This window comes from Anser anser (assembly GCF_964211835.1).
Source record: "Anser anser genome assembly, chromosome: 16".
NCBI lineage: Eukaryota > Metazoa > Chordata > Aves > Anseriformes > Anatidae > Anser > Anser anser.
In genome coordinates this window covers 16,445,330-16,464,632 of record NC_139737.1, presented here as the reverse complement: position 1 = coordinate 16,464,632, position 19,303 = coordinate 16,445,330, and the positions used below count along the sequence as shown (strand labels likewise).

Here is a 19,303-nt window from a genome sequence, read left to right as displayed (position 1 = left end):
TGGCAAAAGCACCGTATTGTGACTGGCCCGGATGCTCCATGCATCCTTGGCATAGACTATCTTAGAAGAGGATATTTCAAGGACCCAAAAGGGTTCCGCTGGGCTTTTGGCATAGCTGCCTTGGAGACAGAGGACATTAAACAGTTGTCTACCTTGCCGGGTCTCTCAGAGGACCCTTCTGTTGTGGGGTTGCTGAGGGTTGAAGAACAGCAAGTGCCGATCGCTACCACAACTGTGCACCGGCGGCAATATCGCACCAACCGAGACTCCCTGAGTCCCATCCATAAGCTAATTCGTCAACTGGAGAGCCAAGGAGTGATCAGCAAGACTCATTCACCTTTTAATAGTCCCATATGGCCAGTGCGAAAGTCTAATGGTGAGTGGAGACTAACAGTGGACTATCGTGGCCTGAACGAAGTCACGCCACCACTGAGTGCTGCAGTGCCAGACATGCTAGAACTCCAGTATGAACTGGAATCAAAGGCAGCCAAGTGGTATGCCTCAATTGATATCGCTAATGCATTTTTCTAATGCATTTTTCTCCATCCCTCTAGCAGCACAATGCAGGCCACAGTTTGCTTTCACTTGGAGGGGAGTCCAATATACTTGGAATCGGCTGCCCCAGGGGTGGAAACACAGCCCTACCATTTGCCATGGACTGATCCAGTCTGTGCTGGAGCAGGGGGAAGCTCCTGAACACCTGCAGTACATCGATGACATCATTGTGTGGGGTGACACTGCAGAAGAAGTTTTCGAGAAAGGGAAGAAAACAGTCCAAATCCTTCTGAAGGCCGGTTTTGCCATAAAACAGAATAAAGTTAAAGGACCTGCACGAGAGATCCAGTTTTTAGGAATAAAATGGCAAGATGGACGTCGTCAAATCCCAATGGATGTGATCAACAAAATAACAGCTATGTCTCCACCAACTAGCAAAAAAGAAACACAAACTTTCCTAGGTGTCGTGGGGTTTTGGAGAATGCATATTCCAAATTACAGTCTGATTGTAAACCCGCTCTACCAAGTAACCCGTAAGAAGAATGCTTTTGAATGGGGCCCTGAGCAACGACAAGCCTTTGAACAAATTAAGCAGGAAATAGTTCATGCAGTAGCCCTCGGGCCAGTCCGAACAGGACCAGATGTAAAGAATGTGCTCTACACCGCAGCCGGGGAGAATGGCCCCACCTGGAGCCTCTGGCAGAAAGAACCTGGGGAAACTCGAGGTCGACCCCTGGGGTTTTGGAGTCGGGGATACAGAGGATCTGAAGCCTGCTATACTCCAGCTGAAAAGGAGATATTGGCAGCATATGAAGGAGTTCGATCTGCTTCGGAAGTGGTCGGTACTGAAGCGCAGCTCCTCCTGGCACCCCGACTGCCGGTACTAGGCTGGATGTTCAAAGGAAGGGTCCCCTCTATGCATCATGCAACTGATGCTACATGGAGCAAGTGGGTTGCACTGATTACTCAGCGGGCTTGAATAGGAAACCCCAGTCGCCCAGGAATCTTGGAAGTGATTATGGACTGGCCAGAAGGCAAATACTTTGGGATATCATCAAAGGAGGAGGTGGTCCGTGCTGAAGAAGCCCCACTATACAACAAGCTACCGGAAAATGAGAAGAAATATGCCCTGTTCACTGACGGGTCCTGTCGTATTGTGGGAAAGCATCGGAGATGGAAAGCTGCTGTATGGAGTCCTACACGACGAGTTGCAGAAGCTGCTGAGGGAGAAGGTGAATCGAGTCAGTTTGCAGAAGTGAAAGCCATTCAGCTGGCTTTAGATATTGCTGAACGAGAAAAGTGGCCAGTTCTCTATCTCTATACTGATTCATGGATGGTAGCAAATGCCCTGTGGGGGTGGTTACAGCAATGGAAGCAGAACAACTGGCAGCGCAGGGGCAAACCAATCTGGGTTGCTGCATTGTGGCAAGATATTGCTGCCCGGGTAGAGAACTTGGTTGTAAACGTACGCCATGTAGATGCTCATGTGCCCAAGAATCGGACTACTGAAGAACATCAAAACAACCAGCAGGTGGATCAGGCTGCTAAGACTGAAGTGGCTCAGGTGGACCTGGACTGGCAACATAAAGGTGAATTATTTATAGCCCGATGGGCCCATGACACTTCAGGCCATCAAGGTAGAGATGCAACATACAGATGGGCTCGTGATCGAGGGGTGGACCTGACCATGGACACTATAGCACAAGTTATTCATGATTGTGAAACACGTGCTGCAATCAAGCAAGCCAAACGGTCAAAGCCTCTTTGGTATGGAGGACGATGGCTGAAATATAAATATGGAGAGGCCTGGCAGATTGATTACATCACACTCCCTCAAACCCGTGGCGGCAAGCGCCACGTACTTACAATGGTGGAAGCAACCACTGGATGGCAGGAAACATATCCTGTGCCCCACGCCACCGCCCGGAACACTATCCTGGGCCTTGAAAAGCAAGTCCTGTGGTGACGTGGCACCCCAGAGAGAATCGAGTCGGACAATGGGACTCATTTCCGAAACAACCTTATAGACACTTGGGCCAAAGAACATGGTATTGAGTTGGTGTATCACATCCCCTATCATGCACCAGCCTCTGGGAAAGTCGAACGATACAATGGACTGTTAAAGACTACACTGAAAGCAATGGGTGCTGGGACATTCAAAAATTGGGATACACACTTGACAAAGGCCACCTGGTTAGTCAATACTAGGGGATCTGCCAACCAAGCTGGACCTGCCCAATCAAACCTGTTACGCACTGTAGAAGGAGATAAAGTTCCTGTAGTGCACGTAAGAAACATGCTGGGTAAAACAATCTGGGCTACTCCTGCCTCAGGAAAAGGCAAACCCATTCGTGGGATTGCTTTTGCTCAGGGACCTGGATGCACTTGGTGGGTAATGCAAAAGAATGGGGAGGTCCAGTGTGTACCTCAAGGGGATTTAATACTGGGTGAGAATAGCCCATGAGTTGAATTGTAGTATGTTAATTATTATATAATACTGTATGTCATCACTACCATGATTGCTATATACCATAGATGAAAATGGTGATTAATTAGAATGTATTGGAAAGAGTGTAACCTGAGCATGACATAAATGGTATGGAATAAGGGGTGGATATCTGCCCTGGTTTCAGTTAGGACAGAGTTAATTTTCCTCCTAATAGCTGGTAGGGTGCTATGTTTTGGATTAGGGTGAGAAGAATGCTGATAACATGCTGATGTTTTAATTGTTGCAGAGCAGTACTTACACCAAGCCAAGGACTATTCAGATTCTCGCTCGATCCTGCTAGCGAGCAGGCTAGGGGTGCAGCAGGAGCTGGGAGGGGATAGACCCAGGACAGTTGACCGCAACTGGCCAAAGTGGTATTCCATACCATGTGACGTCATGCTGAACAATATATGGGGTGGGGGAGCTGGCTGCTCGGGGATAGGCTGGGCATCGGTCAACGGGAGGTGAGCAATTGCATTGTGCATCACTTGTTTCGTACTCATTATTATTAGTAATACTATTATTATTATTTATTATTTATTATTATTTTGTTATTTATAATTATTATTATTGTAATTATTTTCCTTTCTTAATACACTGTCTTTATCTCAACTCACAGGCTTCACTTTCCCGTTTCTCTCCCCATCCCAGAGAGGGAGGGGGGAGAGTGAGCAAACGGCTGTGTGGTGTTTAGCTGCCAGCCAGGTTAAACCACAACACCCCCGGCGGGCCTCTGGGCGCCAAGGAGGACCCACCCTGGTGACCCCCGGTGGGTCCAGGGCGCCCCAGACGACCCCCCCGGTGACGAACGGTGGCCCCGGTGGACCCACCACGGTGGCCCCCCGGCGGGCCCGCAGGCCACCCGGAGGACCCAGTCCGGTGATCCCCTGGCGGGCAACCGGGCGCACCACAGTATCCACACCGGGGACCCCCGGCGGGCCCCCAGGCGCCCCGGAGGACCCACCTCGGTGACCCCCGGCGGGCCACCGGGCGCACCGAAGTATCCACACTGGTGACCCCCGGCGGGCCCCCGAGTACCCTGGAGACCCACCCCGGTGACCCCCGGCGGACCCCCAGGGACAAGGAACGCCACCCCCCATGACCCCTGGCAGGCCCCTGTTGACCTGGGGGACCCACCCCAGTGACCCCCGGCGGGTCACCTGGCGCACCAAAGTATCCACCCCGGTGACACCCGGCGGGCACTTGGGTGACCCGGAGGACCCACCCCGGTGACTCCCGGAGGGCACCTGGGCGCCCCTCAGGACCCAACCCAGTAACCCCCGGCGGGCCCCCAGGTGCCCCGGAGGACCCACCTCAGTGACCCCAACGGGCCACCGGGCGCCCCAGAGGATCCACTGCTGTAACCCCCGGTCGGCCCTCGGGGGCCCCGGAGGACCCACCCCGGTGACCCCCGGCGGGCCCTGGTGTGCCCTGCAGGACGCACCCCGGTGACCCCCGGTGGGCCCCGGGCGCTCCAGAGGACCCAGCGCGGTAAGTCCTGATGGCCCCCTGGGCGCCCCAGAGGACCAGCCCGGTGACCCCAGGCGGGCTCCCAGGCGCCCCAGAGGACCCGCCGCAGTGACCCCCGGCAGGCCCCTGGCCAAAGTGAAGGACCCACCCTGGTGACCCCCAGAGGGTCACTGGGCGCACTGAAGTATCCACCCCGGTGACACCCAGTGGGCCACCAGGCGCCCGGTTGGAGCCACCCCGGTGACCCCTGGTGGGCGCGCAGGCACCCCAGAGGACCAAGCGCGGTGACCCTCGGAGGGCCCCCGGGGGCCCCGGAGGACCCACCTCGGTGACCCCATGCGGGCCCCCGGGCACCCCAGAGGACCCATCCCGGTGATCCCTGACAGGCCCCCGGGTGCCCCGGAGGACCCAACCCAGTGTCCCCTGGCGGGCCACTGGGTGACCTGGAGAACCCATAACGGTGACCCCCAGCGGGACCCCGGGCGCCACGGAGGACCCACCCCGTTGACCCCCGGCAGGCCCCCGGGCGCCCCGCAGAACCCAACCCGGTGATCCCCGGTGGCCCCCGGATGCCCTGCAGGTCTAACCCCGGTGACCCCCGGGGGGCACCTGGGCGTCTAGAAGGACCCACCACGGTGACACCCGGCAGGCCCCTGGGTGCCCTGGAGGACTCACCTGGTGACACCCGGTGGGCCCCTGGTTGCCTAGGAGGACCCACCCCGGTGACACCTGGGGGGCCCCCGGACACCATGGAGGACCCACCCTGGTGACACCCGGCGAGCCCCCGGGCGCCACAGAGGACCCACCTGGGTGACCCTCTGCGGGCCACTGGGCACACAGAAATATGCACCTGGGGAACCCCGGCGGGCCCCAGAGCGCCCCGGAGGAACCACCCTGCTGACCCCTGGTTGGTCACCGGGCACACTGAATTATCCACCCCAGTGACCCCAGTGGGCTCCCAGGCGCCTTGGAGGACCCACCCCGGTTACCCCCGGCGGGACACCAGGTGCCACGGAGGACCCACCCCGGTGACACCCGGTGGACCCCTGACTGCCCCTGGGGACCCACGGTGGTGATCCCCGGTGGGCCCCCAGGCACCCCCGAGGACCCACCCCGTTGACCCCCACTGGGACCCCGGGCGCCCTGGAGGACCCACCCCGGTGACCTCTGGCAGGCCCCAGGCCTCCCCGGAAGACCCACACCGGTGACCCCTGGCGGGCCCCCGGGCGCCCCGGAGTACCCACCCTGGTGACCCCTGGCGGCCCAGCAGGCCCCCCAGAGGACCCACCCCGGTGACCCCCAGCGGGCCCCCAGTCTCTTAGGAGGACCCTCCCCAGTGACCCCCGACAGGCCCCCAGGCGCCCTGGAGGACACAACCCGGTGACCCCCGGCGGGCCCCAGGGTACCCCAGATGACCCACCCCAGTGACCCCTGGCAGGCCCCCAGGCGCCCCGGAGGACCCACCCCAGTGACCCCCGACGGGCCCCTGTGTGCCCTAGAGGACCGTGGCCAGTGACCCCCTGCAGAGCCGGACGCCCCGGAGGACCCACTCCGGTGACCCCCGATGGGCCCCGAGGCAGCCCAGAGGATCACCCCCCGTGACCCCCGGCAGGCCCCAGGGCGCCCCGGAGGACCGCCCCCAGTGAACCCCGGTGGGCCCACGGGCGCCCCAGAGGACCAACCCCTGTGACTCCCGGTGGGCACCCGGGCACCCCGGAGGACCCACCCCGGTGACCCCCGGTGGGCCCCCAGGCACTGCAAAGAACCCACTACAGTGACCTCATCAGTCCCCCAGGCAACCCGAAAGACCCACCCCAGTGAACCCCAGCGGGCCACCGGGCGCCCCGGAGGACCCACCCCGCTGACCCCTGGTGGGCCTCCGGGCACCCCAGCATTCCCTGCCCGGTTACCCCTGTCAAGCCACCAGGCGCAGAGGCGGACCCTGCCCGGCGACCACCGTCGGGGCCCCCGGGAGCCCCAGCAGACCCCGCCCGGCAACCCCTGGAGGGCCCCTGAGCATCCCGGCAGACCCTGCTCGGTGACCCCCATCTGGTCCCCAGGTGACCTGATGGACCCTGCCAGGCGACCCCCAGCGGCCCCCGGGCGAGATTGAGATATGCTTGCAGTGATAAGAAAGCTTAACAGACAACCTTGTAAAATGCAGACAACCAGAATCCTTAGAGCAATTAGGTGGAAATCACTGTGAAGAAACATTACCACCTCAAAGAGTATAAAAGTCAAAAGAAATTTGAGTTATAACAGGCCAGCAACTGAAAGCCATGTATTGTCTGTGAAGCACGGGATAGATTGTGAACCTGGATTACCCAGTCAATGGGGAAATAGGGGAGGGTCCCGGTCCTCGAGAAAAAAAGTATATAAACTGTGTTATGGAACTAGTAGGTGCACTCCTGCTTGTGGGATGCCCGCCATTGCAATCACGAATAAATTACTACTTCACTGAGATCCTGGCCTGAGCCTAAGTTATTGGCTACAGAGTGTTTCTCACACTGGGGCTCGGAGTCAGCACTCTGGGTCCGCCATGGGGCCTGGGGCTCAGAGTCAGTACTCGGTGTCAGCCACGGGGCTTGGGTCCCGGGAGTCAGCGCTCAGCATCAGCCACAGGGCCCAGGGCTCCGAGTCGGTGCTTGGGGTCCACCGTGGGGCCTGGGGTTCAGAGTCCCTCTCGGGTCAGCTATGGGGTCTGGGGCCTGGGAGTCGAAGCTCGGGGTCAGCCACAGAGCCTGGGGCTCCGAGTCAGCTCTTGGGGTCAGCCGCGGACTCTGGAGCTCGGAGTTGGCGCTCAGGGTCCGCCGTGGGGCCTGGGGTTCGGAGTCACTCTCGGGTTCAGCTGCAGGGTCTGGGGTGTGGGAGTCGGCGCTCAGGGTCAGCCACAGAGCCTGGGGCTCCAAGTCAGCTCTCAGGGTCATCTGTGGGCTCTGGGGCTCGGAGTCGGCACTCGGGGTCAGCCACGGGGTATGAGGCTCGGAGTGGGTGCTCAGGGTCAGCTGTGGGCTCCGGGGCTAGAAGTTGTCACTCGGGGTCAGCTGCGGGGCCTGGGGCTCAGGAGTCAGCACTTGGGGTCAGCCACAGAGCCTGGAGCCTGGGAGTCAGTGCTCGGGGTCAGCCACAGGGCCTGGGGCCCAGGAGTCGGCGCTCAGGGTCAGCTGCGGGACCTGGGGATCGGAGTCAGCGCTCGGGGTCAGCCGCTTGGAGTCAGGTCCGTGCCTCAGGGTCAGGTCCAGGGCTTGGGGCTGGGGTTTGGGGTTGGGGCTCAGGGTCCAGGGTCAGGGGTCAAGGGTCTGTGATCAAGGGTCTGGAGTTGGGGCTCAGGGTTAGCTCCGGGTCCAGGTTCTGTTCCGGGGGTGGCGGGTCGGGGTTATCTCTGGGGTCATGGTCAGCTCCAGGGTCGGCAGCTCAGGGTCAAGGGCTCAGGGTTGGGGTCTGGCTTCGGGGCTCTGGGTCCAGGGTCCGTTTTGGGGTTGGGGGCTCGGGGTCAGCTTTGGGGTTGGGGGCTTGGGGTCAGCCTTGGGGTCAGGGGTTCGGGATCAGCTCCTGGGTCGGGGCTCGGGGTCAGCTGCTGGGTCGCATCTTGGGGTCAGCTCCAGGGTGGGGGCTACGGGGTCAAGGCTGCAAGGTCAAGGGTCTGGGGTCTATGGTCCCAGGTTGAGTGTATGGCGCTCAGGGTTCAGGCTCAGTGTTAGCTCTGGGTCTGAGGTCCATTCTGGGTGGCGGGGGCTTGGGGTCAGCTCAGGGTGGGGGCTCCAGACTCAAGGGTCCAGGGTTGGACTCAGGGTTGGGACTCAGGATTAGCTCTGGGTCTGGGTCCGAGGTCCGTTTCGGGGTCTGGGTCAGCTCTGGCTTGGTCTGAGGCTTGGGCTCAGCTCCGGGTCTGGGGCTTGCGGTCAGCTTCGGGGTTGAGGGTCTGGGGTCGAGGGTGCGGGCTTGGGGCTTGGAGCTGGGGCTCGGGGCTGGGGCTCTGGACTGGGGCCCAGGGTTGGGGCACGGGGTCAGCTCCGGGCCCGGGTCCTTGGCTCAGGTCCGGGTCCAGGACTCGGGGTTAGATCTGGGGTGGGGGCTCCAGGGTCAGGTCCAGGGTGGGGGTTCCAGGTTTGAAGGTCTGGTGTTGAGGGTCCGGTTTTGGGGCTCAGAGTTGAAGCTCATGGAGTCATGGTTGGGGCTCAGGTTTGGGTCTCGGGGTTGGAGCTTGGGGTTGGAGCTTGGGGTTAGCTCCAGGTCCGGTCTGAACTATTGACTGGGGGCTTGGGGTCAGCTCCAGGTTCAGAGCCCGGGATCAGCTCCAGGGTGGGGCTCCGGGTCAGCTACGGCGCTGGGGCTTGGGGTTAGCTATGGGGTCTGGGGCTCGGGTCCGAGGCTCAGATTTAGCTCCAGGGTGGGGGCTCTGTGGTCAAGAGTCTGGGATTGGAGCTGGGTGTTGGGGTTCAGGGTTGGGCCTCATGGTCGGGTCCAGTTCCAGGGCTCGTCTCCAGGGTCCGGGGTTGGCCTGGGTTGGGGGTTCTGGGGTCATGTTTCCAAGGTCAAGGGTCCGGAGTTGAGGGTCTGGGGTTGGGGTTCGTGGTTGGGGCTCAGGCTTATCTCTGCGTCCAGGATCCGTTCCGGGAGTCAGGGGCTCAGGGTCAGCTCTAGGGTGGGGGCTCCACAGTCAAGGGTCCGGGGTCGAGGGTTCAAGTGTCCAGGGCTCAGGCTCAGGGTTTGGGCTCAGGGTTGGGGATCGGGGTTTGCTCCGGGTCCAGAGTATATTCCGGGTGTCGGGGGCTTGAGGTTAGCTCTGGGTCCGGGTTCTGTTCCGGGGGTCGCGAGTCAGGGTCAGCTCTGGGGTTGGGGTCAGCTCCAGCATCGGGGTCAGCTCTGGGGTCGGGGCTTGGGGTCAGCTCCGAGGTGGGGGCTCCAGGCTCGAGGGTCTGGGGTTGAGGGGCTGGGGTTGGGGCTCGGGGTTCGGGCTTGGGGTTGGAAATCGGGGTTAGGTCCAGGTCCAGGATCCATTCTGGGTGTCAGGGGCTCGGGGTCAGCTCCGGGGTGGGGGCTATGGGTTCGAGGAGCCGGGGTTGGGGCTTGGGGTTGGCGTTTGGGGTTAGCGCTTGGGGTTAGCTTCGAGTATGGGTCCAAGGTCCGTTTCAGGGCTCGGGGTCAGCTCTGGGGTCCAGGCTCGGGGTCACCTCCAGGTCGGTCCAGGGCTCAGGGTCAGGTCTAGGTCAGGGGCTCGGGGTCAAGGGTCTGGGAATGGGGCTCAGGGCTGGGGCTCGGGATTGGGGATCAAGGTTGGCACTTGGGTGAGGTCCAGGTCAGGGGCTCAGGGTCAGCTCCAGGTCCGGGTCTTTGGGTCAGGTACAGGTCCGGGGTGTGGGGTCGGGTCCAGGGTGGATGATCCAGGGTCGGGTCCAGGTTGGGGGCTCCAGGTTTTAAGGTCCGGGTTCGAGGGCTCGGAGTATAGGCTCAGGGTTGGGGCTTGGGTTTGGGTCTCCGGGTGTGAGCTCGGGGCTGGGGACTCAGGGTCAGCTCTGGTGTTGGGGCTCTGGGTCCGGGTCTGGTTCCGGGAATTTGGGTCTCAGGGTCAGCTCCAGAGCTGGGGGCTCAGGGTCAGCTGCAGTGTCAGGGATTGGGGTCAGGGCCTAGGGTTATCTCCAGGTTTGGGTCTGGGGTCTGTTTCAGGGGTCGGGTTCAGCTCTGGGGTTGGGGTTCGGGGTCAGCTCCAGTGTCAGGGCTCTGGGGTTGGGCCTGGGTCAGAGGCTCCAGAGTCGGGTCCGCGGTGGGGGCTCTGGGGTTGGGTGCTCCGGCGTCGAGGGTTCGGGGTGGGGGCTCATTACTGGGGCTCAGGGTTGGGCCTGGGGGTCGAGTCCGGGTCGGGGGCTCTGGAATCGGGTCTGGGGTCAGGGGCTCCGTGGTCAGGTCCGGGTCGGGTGCTCCGGGGTCAAGGGTCCGGAGTCAAGGGTCCAGGGTTTGGGCTCGGGGTTGGGACTCAGGTTTGGGGCTCAGTGTTAGGGCTCAATGTTGGGGCTCCAGTTTAGCTCTGGGTCCGGGGTCAGCTCCGGGTTTGGGGGCTCAGGGTCAGCTAAGCTTTGGGGCTCTGAGCTGGGGCTCAGGGCTGGGACTCACGGTTGAGGCTCGGAGTCCAGGGTCAGGGGTCCAGGGTCTGGGATCCAGGATCTGGTGTTGGGGCTTGCGGTCATCTCCGGGTCTGGGTTCTGTTCCGGGGGTCGCAGGTCAGGGTCAGCTCTGGGGCTCGGGTCCAGGGCTCGGGGTGAGCTTCAGGGTGGGGGCTCCGGGTCAAGGGTCTAGGTTCAAGGGCCTGGGGTCAAGGGTCCAGGGTTGTGGCTCCGGGGTCGAGGGTCCAGTGTCAAGGGTCTGGAGTTAGGGTTTGGGGTTCAGGCTCGGGGTTAGCTCCGGGGTCAAGGGTCTGTTTTGGGGGTTGGGGTTTGTGGTCTGTTTTAGGGGTCATTTTGTCAGGGTCAGCTCCGTGGTTGGGATCAGCTCCAAAGTCTGGGGCTCAGATTTGGGGCTTGGGGTTAGCTCTGGGGTGGGGGCTCAGGGTCAGCTCTGGGGTCGGCTTCGGGATTGATGGTCCGAGGTCTGCTCCAGGTTCAGGGGCTCAGGGTTTTGGGCTTGGGGTCAGAGCTCAGTTCCAGGTGTTGGGGTCACCTCCAGGTTTGGGGCACAGGGTTGAGGGTCTGGGGTTGAGGGTCCAGGGTCGAGCATCTGGAGCTGGGGCTTGGGGTTCAGGCTTGCGGTTGGGAATTGGGCTTAGCTCTGGGTCCAGGGTCCATTCCAGGTGTTGGGGGCTTGGGGTTAGCACCAGGGCAGGGGCTCCGGGATCGGGGGTCCAGGATTGGGGCTCAGGGTTGGTGCTCGGGGTTAGCTCCAGGTCCGGGTCCGAGAACCATTTCAGGGGTTGGGGTCAGCTCAGGGTCCTGGCTTGGGGTCAGCTCTGGGTCAGTCCAGGGCTCGGGGTCAGCTCTGGATCCAGGCTTGGGGGTCAGCTTCAGGGTGGGGGCTCCCCAGTCGAGGGTCCGGGTCTGGGGCTCGGGGTTGGCGCTTGGGGTCAGGGGCTCGGGGTCAGCTCCAGGTCTGGGACTTTGGGTCAGGTCCAGGTCCGGGGCTTGGGGTCAACTCTGGGGTGGGGGCTCTGGGGTCGAGGGTCTGGGGTCAAGGGTCCGCTGTCAATTGTCCCAGGTTGGGGCTCAGGATTTGGGCTCGGGGTTAGCTCTGGTCCGGGGTCCATTCTGGGTGTCAGGGGCTCAGGGTCAGCTCTGGGGTGTGGGCTCTGGCGTCAAGGGTCCAGGGCTGGGGCTCGGGGTTGGGTCTTGGGGTTAGCTCCGGGTCCACATTCACGGTCTGTTTTGGGAGTCGGGATCAGCTCCGGGGCGGGGGCTCCGGGGTCGAGTGTCCACGGCTGGGGCTCGGGGTTGGGGCTCAAGGCTGGGGTTCGGGGTTGGTGCTCGGGGTCAGCTCCGGGTCAGGTGCCCTGTGGAGCGGCCGTGCCGAGCGGTGCCAGTTACCGCAGCGGGGCCTACACACACGCACGGGCGCTCCACGCAGCCGCCGCTAAAGGATAGCTGCAGGAGGGAACCAGGGCCGGGACCGAGCGCTGCAGCCGCGCAGGGGGGCTTCACCGGAGCGGGGAAACGGCAGCCGCGGCCTGCAGCCGGCCGCCCCTGCGAGGTGCCCACGGGAGCCCAGCGCCGAGGCGGGGACTCCGCGAAGCCTCCGAGCGCCCTCCCCCCAAACCGCGGGGCCCAGGCGAGGCAGCGGCAGAGCCGCGCCCCCACGGCACCCCTCAGCTCCCTCAGGCCCTCGCCGCCCGCCCGCCCCTCTGGCTGCCGGGCGCGCGCGCAGCGCCGAGCGCGGAGCACGCCGGGACTTGTAGTCCGGGCGCCCCGGCCGCGGCTCCGGCGGCTCCGCGCGTGCGCGGATCCCGCCCGACTTCGGAAAGTCGCTGCTTCGGGTCGGGCCCGGATCGGCTGCCATCTTGGCCGAGGGTCGGAGGAGCCGCCGCGCCCGGTGAGGGGAGCGGGTACCGCGCCGCGGGCAGCCAAGGAGGGCGGGGGCGAAGGCGGCGGGGAGGGGGCCTGTGGGGGAGGCGCGGCGGCCCCGCCGCTCCCCTGGGCTCCGGGCGGCAGAGGCGGGGGGCGCGAGGACCCCGGAGGGCGCGGGCCTGGCTCCTCCAGGGGCTCCGGGTCCCCGCAGCGCCTCGCCGAGGGGCGGCCCCGCCGCGCTGCCTCCCCTGGGCGCCGGGCGGCCGCTGCCGGGCCGGGGGTATCGTTCTGCCTCCCCAGGGCACGGGGCGGCGGTGCCGGGACCCCGGCGCGCCCCTGCGGGGCTGCCGGGCTGTGTGCAGGGCCCTTCCCGGCTTTTGCTGGTGGGGCCGCCCGACGCCGGGCACCCAGGCTCCAGTGTTTGCTTGCCCTCCCCAGTCGGCCCCTGTCATCCTCTCCGGGCTCCTTGTGGCAGAGATCAGCCCGTGGACCTTCGCCCTTTCGGGGCCTTGGGGGTTGCTCCCGTCACAGGCTTTGCTTTCCGGTAGCCGCGCCGTAGCACAGCCCCTCCTGCAGGCTTTGTTTTTAGTCTCCTCCGAGGATCTCGTTCCCTCTCTTCTGGGGTCTTATCCAGCTAAGGCTGCTGCAGCCGCTTTACGAGGGTTTGCTGTCTTTGTCTTGTCAAGATACAGCCGTGCCATAAAGTAATGCTACCCAGTGATAAAGTACGAGTTGGGGTGGAGGTTTATGGTGAACTGTGTTATCTCCTGCTGGTGCCACTGCTGTATTTTGGAAACATGGATAAGTTCTAGCTGTTAACCCTCCTGCTGCCAGATAGGGGTTTTTGACCTTGTGTGGTGATAATATCCAAGTGAAAGTAGAAGACGCTGTTTGAGATTATGAATGCCTTGATGGAATTGGCTCTGAAATCCGGGCATTCAGCTTGTTTTGATAGGTGTAATTTGTGATGTTAAATTGACAAAAGAACTTTGTATCTGCATATAATGCAGAGAGAGAAGACCGAGCGTAGCACTTAGCACTTATGACTTGTTGTCATTTGTGTGGTGTTCTTTACCCTTGAAGCTTCAGAAAATGTTCCGAGTTAAACTAATCTATATAGCTTGGTTAGAATTGAAGAAATCAGAAACCAGGGGGTTTTAAACCATCTTTTCTCAAGGTATTATTGCTCTTTTTTTTAAATGAGTTTCTCATTGCTTTATTCCATCTCTGCTACCTTGCTACTTGTCCTTTTTGCAGAGTAAAGCAGAGAAATTTGCACCAATTCCAATGATGACAATCAGTATTGAGAGAATGACAATAGATCCAGCTATTGATTACTTGAATTGACCTGAACAAGGCATATAGAAGAATGAAAAATCAACTGCAATCTGTCATCAGCTCTTTATTGCTTTAAAAAGCATCTTGTTTGGAAAAAAAAAAATCACTTCTCTCTTCTTACAGTGAAGGACCAAAGCAGTTCTGATTTAATTACAATTATATTGCTCTTAGCTACAGCCGTTTAAATCTGAACTTCATCTGGTGTGCATTCTTAGTTGTGGTTTGACTGACAGTTTTAATCACTGTCCTGAATGCATTCACCTCAAGTGATCATCAGGGTAATATGCACCATTCTGATCTAAAGTGAGTTTTCTTGTGTTTAAACAAAGAACTGATACAGTACACATGAAAGATGATGTTGCAGTGGAAAATAACTGAGACTTCCGAGTGCTAACTTGGAAAGCTTCTTACAGATTAAATAGTTATTTCGGGTCTTAAGAGAGGTTGAGAGAAGATTATTCATATGAATTTATTGGTTAAGCAACAGCATTTTCTTCAGTCAATTTTCTCTCCCTCTGTTAAGTTATGTTTCTTCTGTGATGAGACGGGCCTGAAATATGAAGTTGTCTTGTTTCTTTGGTTGTAAGTTTCAGAATGATTTGTGAAATTAACTACTGAATAGATAAGCTAATAGGAAGACAGGTGTTAAAGTAGTATTATATTTCTCATGTGGAGTTTACATTTGTCATTATCTCTAAGAAAGCTTGCCTTTGGACTGCTTGAAAAAATGTTAAATGAGATTTTAAAAATTATTTTTCTTTTATTTTGTGGCACATACAATAGGTAAGTCACTTAACTTTATCTGTATCAGTCGATGGCAACGTCTAAACAAACATCTGTAAATGTGGACTGTATAAGCAGAGTGGTAAACATTCAACCCTGGCAAAATGCTTCCTGTGCTGCAGCTGAAACAATTTGATTTCTCCTTAAAAGCAAGGAAAAAGCATCTATAGGGTTAGACCAGAATGAAAACCTTAGAAAGGATAATTATGAAGATTCTGGGATTGCTATCGCCAATTTGCTATTTATTTTTAAGACTTTGTTTGGCTGTCCAGTTAAGTTCATATAATACTCTAATTTTTGTTAGTCTGCTCTATTTATACATAATTGGAGGAACTGCTTTGTGCCCTTACAGCTAAGGAGAACGAACAGGCATGCATAACTTGGAGGAGAGCACTGGCCTCAGTTGCGTGCTGTAACTGCACTTTGCTCAACTGCCGATGCACTTTGAAGTGTGTGCTCACCTCAGAAGAGGAAGTAGACGAGCAGTGATTACAGTCTAGCTTGGGAGCATTTTGTTTGTAAAGTTACTTTTTTACTGTCTCGTAAACTGAGTATTTTTAAAGGTTTTAGCCAGTCAACCTGCTTGTTTGTATTCTTGGGCTGTGGTTTGCCCGTTACCAGAGCTAATTCTGTGCCCATATTTTGGAGAGGGAAAGGTAGTTTTTCTTCTTCATCCCTCTTGCGTGAAGTGTAAAGCGATAAGGACTGGAGAGTTTTCTGCAAGTGGCTGGCATTCAGCTTTTACTTACTGTGCAGAGTTCTTGCAGCTGAAAGATTGATCATTTTCTTCATCAGAATTGCAAATTGCACTTTGATGAAATGAAAATACTGCATCAAACTGGGAAAGAACATTTTAAAGAAACCAAGGCCCCATTTCTTATGACCAGCTTTTAAGTTATGCCTGGAATTACTCCCTTTACTACAGTGGGGCAAAGAACAAAATTCCTGATAAAACATCAAGGACAGAGTTTTTTTTCTTTTTTTCCTCTCTGAGGAAATGTGATACTAGATGTTGTTGCACTGGTTATTCAAATATTTTTATTTAAAAAAAAAAAACTGGCAGTATGTTAATACACTGTTCTTTTTTTTTTTAAAAAAAAAAAGGTCCTCCCGTTTAGAAATTGATAATGCATGCCTTCCACCCACCTGCATGATCTATTCTAAACTGTGCTCGTAGAAGATGCCTATTGTTTCAGTCGGCACAGAACTACTTAACATGTTTGCATTTAGATAATTGGTTTTGAAGTTCAGAGTTTGCATTTAAATAGTGTGGCCATTGAGCAGAAAAGACCTATTTTCTTCAGGTGGATTACTGAAGTATTACCATGTGCAGCCCTGTTTCTTTTCAAGAGAAGATAATGGTAAGTGACTTACCTTTTCTTGAGCTGCACAGATCTCGAGCTTTAGGTTAGGCAGATTATGGCAGGGAAACTGGAGCTGTCAAGGAGAGGCTGTTGATATTGGCCTTTGTAAAATCTTTGTGCTGTTTACTTTTGTTTATAGGTCTGGCTTTTTGTCAAGAGGACATACCTTTTTCTCTCTGTGTTACCTAGATACCTGGAAATCTTTTTGAAGTTTAATATGAAGCAAAAGAAAGATCAGTTAAGCTTTAAAGAGAGCTTGGATAGAAAGAAAAAGCAAAGTAAAGGCATGGGTGTATAATCTGGTTCGGATTTACTCTTTACATCATGAAATGGAAAGCCATTTGCAGTGGAGTACCCATCAAGAGCATAAATTTGTGACCAGGAGCATATTAATTTACTTAAGAAATTAAACAGCCTGTTTTATTTAAGTTTCCCATGGTTGTGGTGGAACTTCTGCCTGTGCGAGGCATTCACGTACTCTGCAGGATTACGTCTGAGAGCAGAGTGAAGCAGTTGCTGCCTTCCTGAGCTTTGCTTCTTCCAGTACAGTGAAAAAAGCTCAGGAAGACTAGATGCTGGGCAAGCTAAAGAGACAAAGAGTGGATTACGTTAATTTTCAATGTGCTTTTGGTCAGCATCCATCCCCAGTGCCTGCTCCTATTCCCAGTGCTTGTTGTCTTTTAATTATATATTAATAATCATTACTCTTGCTTGACAGTTAGAGTGGTCAGATATCCAAATTTTAATTTCTTCACTGCTGGCTTCATACACATTTAAATAGACAAAGACCTGTTGCTTCAAATTCTATGTTTGTGCTTTGCTGACACTAATTTTTGCTCTGCCAGTGCCGTGAGCTGCTCTTCTCTTTATTTGCAATGCAGCTAGATGGAATCAGCTCTTTCTTTATAGAGATTCAGTTATGAGTTTTTTTTCTTACTTTGGCTTGTCACAGCCTGAATTGTCCATTGTATCACGGAGTAATTTCTCTTCATCTAGCTTACCTTTACAAGTGTGTGTGTTTAGGTATCTGTGTCCCTCGTACTGCTCTGACTATATCATTCCATAGACTGGATTGAAAATTAACGGTTAATGTATAAAAATGGTCACAAGGCGAATAATGTCTTTGACATGATCTTTAATTTGACCTGCTGTTATTTGACCTGCTTCCTGTTGTTGGAAAATGATGAGCTCCTTATTTTCACTGGATTTTACTTGAACACCTCCCTTTTCAAGTTCAAACCTCCTGGGGTGATCCTGCACGTGAAGGGCACTTCATTCTGTAAAACAGTGGGGAAAAAAAAGCCATCACACTTACTTTTTTATCTTGTATTTTCTTACTTGCCTTTTCATGGAAGAATAGCAAGGCTGTTCTTTTTCTAAATGTGTGTGGTTCCTACAGTGTATGTTCTGTCATCAATAATGCGGTCTTCAAAGAAGCTTCTTATTCCAGCTGTTTGAAGGGGAATAAAGTGCATCATGGTAACAGGAACGAGGAGGGAAATGCTGAAGGTAAAATGTTCATCACCTAAAGATGCAGAGGAAACCTTCTGATCAGTGGGTGGTACTTGTGCAGATAACTGGCATGCTCATTCCTGTGCTTGTTAAACTGAGTTTACTGGTGAGTCATTGGAATATCTTTTTTGGATGCTACTTCAACATTTTTGTTATTAATCCCCCAGGTTAGTATAAAAACATAGAGGCAGCCTGTGGAGTATTCTGAAATAACAGAATACTTATCCACGTGAAATAAGTGGAATTATTTGTCTTTTTGCAAACGTGCCATGTGTTGTATATTACAATGACAATTTCCAGAGCAGAGCTGCATTTGTTAAACATTTGCCTGACCCAAATCTAGTTCACATCACTGAATAAGCTACCACAAGACGCAGGTTTTCTCACTGTTCTTCTCGCTGTGCACCCCTAGAATCAATGTATTTAAGCCCTGATCTGAAATCTAGTTTGGACAGGTGGGTTGGCTCTCTGTGGAACCTGTAGCTATTGTCGGTGGTTTCTTTGGGCATTCTCCATGGTTAATGGTTTGAAACAGAGTCCTGCAAGGCGTGGTGTGCCATTCCTTTTTCCTTTCCCCCTCCACGAGGCCCTGAGCACTGCAAGGCTTTTGTGGTGTTAGTGACAATTCAGGAGCTATTAAAGCAGAAGATAACATGTAAGGAAAGTCTTGCTTTCCTGTTCGTCTGGGATGTGAGCATCTGAACAAAAAAATTACTATTCCTGATGCTGATATTAGAGGTGAAAATACACAGACTGCTGTGTGTTTCCTTTGAAGCTGTGAACTTCCCAGGGAGTTGTGTTGCTGAATGTCGAATGAATTCCCAGTTAAGGGCTGGGCGATGCAGGAGCTGGGGGTGGAGAGGCTGCAGCCAGTAACAGTGGGGACAGGGTCTGTTGGGGGAGAGAGCCTCAGTCGTAGTTGGAATTTCTTTCCTTTTTGGAATTTCATTTCGTATTTTTAAAATAGCAAATTCTGTACTTCGTATATTATATTTCTGCTACCACACCTTAAAATCAAATGCAGTAAAATTCCTGTGCATTGCAACTAAATAAGAAAGCGTCTTAAACTGTTAGAGTAGGACTGTTGCACCTCAGGTGACTTAGGGTTTGTGACTGGAAGAGTGCCTTGATGGTTGAAGAGGTGATTACATAGTGTTAGGGCCCTTTGGGCCTGTTCTTGTACTCCAGTATGCAAGTAGCTTTTTTGTTTGCGTGATAATGCAGGGAAAAGTAAGCTGCGAAGGGGTGTTGTGTAGTATGTCTGTATGGTGTAGTAATTGTGTTTATGCTGAATTACGCTCTCCATGTAGAGTAGTATTCCTGGGAATGCCTTTGACTATTTAATATTAAAATAAAATAACAAAACAACCTACCACCACCAAAAAAAAACGTAACTATTGTTTTGCCGTTAATCAGGCTTTTTTTTTTTCCCTGAGGGTTTGCTGAATTGAGACAGGTCACTAAGTGTCAATCTAGTGCAAGAGCTGGCCCAAAGATGGACGCAAGCTTCAACGTGGCTGGGAGGAAGAGAGGAGAAGGTGAGGGACAGCCACTCTGAGGACCGCTCCTCCGGCAGTATCAGGCTGCCCAGCGCCCGTGTGCGCCCGTGATAACTGCAGGAGCTGCCCTGGCACCACACTTACTGCATGGTTACCTCTAGCTCCTTTTAAAATTTTAATGTGGGAGATGTTTCTAAGCTTCCTCACAGTTGTGTTTATGTTGTACCCCTGTAGTGTGGTGATTTACTTTAAATTGAAGGATGTCATTAATGTTTATTGTTAGCAGATAGTCCTGTTCTTTTTTCAAATGTGTAATTTTCAGTTCTGCATACAAAAGATCTGGGATGTAAAGACTGAAACTTTCAT

General features: G+C 55.3%; 1 protein-coding gene and 1 long non-coding RNA gene across 8 annotated transcripts in view; one reads left to right on the top strand and one right to left on the bottom strand.

The window, feature by feature from the left end:
* Window positions 1-19,303, bottom strand: part of LOC310882731 — a 673,777-nt gene that overhangs the window by 589,117 nt on the left and 65,357 nt on the right. The window lies entirely within an intron of this gene.
* ITCH (itchy E3 ubiquitin protein ligase) overlaps window positions 12,326-19,303 on the top strand; it is a 66,103-nt gene continuing 59,125 nt past the window's right edge. For 2 of the 7 annotated variants that reach the window (XR_014573115.1, XM_083801856.1), the window contains exon 1: window positions 12,409-12,475. The gene's annotated coding sequence lies outside the window, so the exon portion shown is untranslated. Of the gene's footprint in view, window positions 12,480-12,561; window positions 18,977-19,303 lie in introns of those variants that run through there. The other 5 variants (XM_083801857.1, XM_083801861.1, XM_083801858.1 and 2 more) reach the window with 5 other exon arrangements.